Genomic DNA, 4,441 nt, shown 5'->3' with positions numbered 1-4,441 from the left:
GTCATTTTACAATTTTCCATAACTCATATTTTCTTGATATTCTGGATAACTCTTGCATGTTTTTAAATATTATTGTTTTTAAAATTCTGTTCTCTTTTAAATTACAATAACCAATCACTTTCACAATCAAACCAATTTTATTTTCCAATTAAAAAGAGAATAGTTAAAATTAGTCTTTGGGGCATTAATCCTCGAGAGAACGATATTTTTACTTATCACTTTATTACTTGGAACGAATGGTATACTTGCCGATTTCGCAATATATAATCACAGTATAAAATAATATATGCATCAGAATATGTATATCATGCAAGTGTGCAATAACAAATCCTACTAGCTAGAGAATACAACATGTATGCATTACGCAAGGAAACCCGTCTTGCAACATACTAGTACAAGAAAACTCGTCTTATACTACGCATAAGGAAACTCATCTTATGGCGCACATACATACATACATATACATGCCTCATAATATCAAATCTATTTTATAATATACCATATATCAAAGAACCATCCTCCCTTAGAGTCTGGTGAAACAAACGATGGATTAATCCCAAGGACCAAAAGTTTACCTCTCAAAGCGATGTCCTCTAGTGTACTCCTTGTATCCAAGGGATTACAACCACAAGTTCTCTCAACGTCACAACTTATTTCAAATATTTTACTAAATTAAATTAGATATCTTAAGCTTTCCAACTACATATTATAAGCCCCCATTGGATTTATTTAACTCAAGATACGTCTGTCGCAAGCCAACAGCTTCAAACCAAACTTTTGGGAACATGAAAATGAATTTAAACTCAAACTGAGAGTAATCCACTTATCCACTGGTTCTAAGATTTTATAAAGTTGTAGCCTTACATGTTAGCTTCACACATGCCCAAACTTCACTTAATTTGGAGTTTCCTAGCCTAAAATATCTCAATTTTACTACGCTAGGTTCGTTGTTGTTCATTTACGTGGGTAAAACAGGAGATTTACTCGGGTAAATCGCTGATGAACATTTTACTCGGGGAAACTTTGAGATTTACTCAGGGAAATCTTTGACAGTACCCAAATTTTGACCAGAATTAACATATTTCATGAAATTATTATCTTTTTTGCTTAATCATAATTCTAAATCATCCATACATACTAAACATATACCCATTAGCTTGTAAATCATGAATAAAACCTAATTTCATAACCCTAGGTCATGGTATTTCCTCAAAACACAAGAGAAGAGTTGTGATAATTACCTTGGGAGTTCCAATCCACCAAATGGAAGACAACCCAAGCATTCAACAAAGTTGTAATCATTCCCTAAGCTCCAAGTTTGAAATGGCAGATCCTAAGGTGAGTTTTCTTCTCCAAATTCTTCAACTCTAACTATTTCTCAAGAAGATGTGGGGGAAGATGAAGGTAGTTTAGTGTTTTTTCTAGCTTCTTGGATGATTGAGTGAAGCATAATGAAGATGGGAATGAAGGAGAACTTTTTCGGTCGAGGAAGAAAGGAAATGAGTGTTTGAAACACAACTTAAGTGATTTGTACTGTCCAAGTTGGTATAAACTTATATATCGTGTTAACCTAACTCTCTTTCGAAATTTTCATACTGGCTTAGAATATTTGTGTGGGAATATTCGTTAATTTATCTTTAAATTTCGAATAACTTTGTCTACTCACATTTTTACCCCATAATTGACACTAATCACACTTTTAACAAAGGTGATTTAATTCATTTAATTAGACTTTTAATCCAATTAATTCTCATTAATTATGATTGAACCCTTAATCATTTCATAATTCCATAATCCACAGGTTAGGGTCATTATACATGTAAAGAACTTTGATCATATGTTTTGTATTAGTTAAGTCCTCATTGATGTATTTTGTGGACATTGGACATTAAGGACTTATTTGATGGAAGGGCTTTTATGCCTATTAGATAGTTTGAGACAATGTATGTATTTATTGTACTGTTTATCAAGTTGAGATATTAGGTGGGAATTATCCCTAGATATCCGAAAAACAAGCGGAGTGTTATCCGTTTTGTTTGGATGATGTTGGTAGGAGGTTATTACCTCTTGTAATTAACTATCAGCATTCATCGAGGGAGAGTCCATGTTGTTTATGGGGACTCCAAGGCTGTATAATATAATTAAGCTAGATTTAATTATTCTGCATTGTAGTTGAGTTACAATTACAGTTTTGAATTGTGAAAATACGAAAATGATTTATAATGGAAAAAGTTTTATGTAGTAAACATTTATGTTTTAAAGAGAAAAATGAAAAGGTTAGCCATATTTTAATTCAAATGTTGTTATTGTAACTGCGATTAATATCATACATAATGATAATATACCGGTGTACAATGGGCTATTGCATTTTATGGTATCAAAGCAGTTTCTTAGGGAACTTAATTATGAGTTATGTTGTATGAATTGCATCATAGTTGTTTTAGGTTTTTATGATGATTATTACATGTGTGATCACTGAGTGTGGGCTAATCAACTCATTTCTTTGTGTAACGTGTGCAGTGTCATGGTGAGATCCAGAACAACCCTGAGGCAAATAATGTCAATGCTCAGTCAGACCCTGTTTTGGCTGCTATGTTAAGACCCTAAGGTAACCGCGGGGCAACAGAGGGATAGCCAGATCCCATAGGTGTTATTCCTCTAATCAATTGAAGAAGACGGGTACTCAGGGAAGCTCTTAAGTCAGGCCAGCTGTTATTCCAAAATATGCTGGTTGCGGAAGGGAACATAAAGGACCTTGTACTTTGGGTCAGGTTATTTGTTATAAATATGCCAAGATACTACTACTCCACCCATGGTTGAATCTCAGACCGCTAGTCGAGTATATGCTATGAATCAGCAGCAAGCGGATAAAATGCCTAACTTGGTGCAAGTTACGATTTATATCGATGATTATGATTTAAATGTTTTGTTTGACTCAGGAGCTAGTTACTCCTTTATTTCTGGTTAAATTGCATTTGGATTGAACTTACACATGTATAAGTTTGCTCCTCCAATTAAGGTGGCCATCGTCACCAGAGAGAAATGCTCTACTTCTAAAATATGCAAAGATGTTGCATTTAAATACGAGGGTCGAGATTATGTTATGGATCTCGTATGTATGCCCATGAGTAGCTTGGAAATTATTCTGGGTATGGACTAGTTGTCAAAGAACTATGTCATGATAGACTGTTGTGGCAAGAAACTTGTCTTATCTTTTATTACTCATTCATCTCCCTATCTATCTGTGCTTCAGACTAGAAAGGCTTTGAGGGCAAAATCCATCTACGCTGGTCAGGACCATCCAGGGGGTCGAAAGGCAGGGAACTACAAATAATCTGAATGATGTTTTATGGTAACCATCGGGAGCAAGCCAATAAATCCCAAGAACCCTCTTTAGTGACATGTTCATGCAGCTTCTTATCAATTAAGTGTTGAGGGACCGCATTACTAGCAACATTGAGGAGAGTTTGATGGGGTATCCATTTGTCTCTCCAAAAGTTAATCTTGAAAACATTCCCAACTTCCCAGCCTAGATAGTCTTTAAGGTTTTTCCATATTCTTTAAAGTTGATTCCTTAGCCTAGAGTCACCAATTTTATCAACAAAAAAATGGAACTCTATCTACGACCTCCATACTTAGTTTTAAGAATTTTAACCAAGAATGCTTGAGAATGGTTAAGGAATTTTCAGAATATTTTGGCCAAAAAAGCATCATTCATAGCAATTAATTTTTTGAGACAAGACCTCCCATAGATTTAGATGTAATCGTCTCCCAGTTGATGAGATGGCACACGTGTTTGTGAGTTGTATCTCCCCAAATGAATGCTCGTTGGATTCTCTCAATGTCTTTGTATATTGTAATTGAATGTTTTCCATGCTGTATATAATAAGGAATCGTAGCTAAGATAAATTATACTAAAATGATTCGAACAGCTCGTGAGAAGTCCTGACTATTCAATGAGTTTAACTTTTCCCTAACTTTCTACACAATTTAAGCATAGGACTAGGTTATATAGGTCTTGCTTAGCTCAACAAAGAGGACAAGGTAATTAGTAAAGTTAAGATCAGACAACTTGGTGACCATTCTAAACCATTTAGGTCGGGCTCCATTTACTACTCTAGTAAATATATGGGACAATTTCTCAATGCTTATGACAAAAAGGTAAGAAAATAGGGGATCCTCTTGGCAAAAACCTCTAGATGGACTAAATTCCTCTGTTTTGTCCTCATTCCATAGAATATATAAGGTTAAAGTTGTGACACTAGCCATAATAAGTTCAATATGACCAGAAAGTAACTACATCCTCATTCTCCATCATAGTCTATTTGAGGAAGTTTCAATTTAATAGGCCTTTTCCAGGTCAGCTTAATGGCCATAAAATATTTTTTGCCTTTCATCTTATGCATTAAGTGGATAAGTTTTTGCACTATTATTACGTTAT

The sequence above is a fragment of the Gastrolobium bilobum genome, unplaced genomic scaffold, assembly GCF_033153095.1.
Source record: "Gastrolobium bilobum isolate Gb01-03AN ecotype WA unplaced genomic scaffold, APGP_CSIRO_Gbil_v1 utg48630, whole genome shotgun sequence".
Classification (NCBI taxonomy): domain Eukaryota; kingdom Viridiplantae; phylum Streptophyta; class Magnoliopsida; order Fabales; family Fabaceae; genus Gastrolobium; species Gastrolobium bilobum.
Note: the sequence above shows the minus strand (reverse complement) of the source record.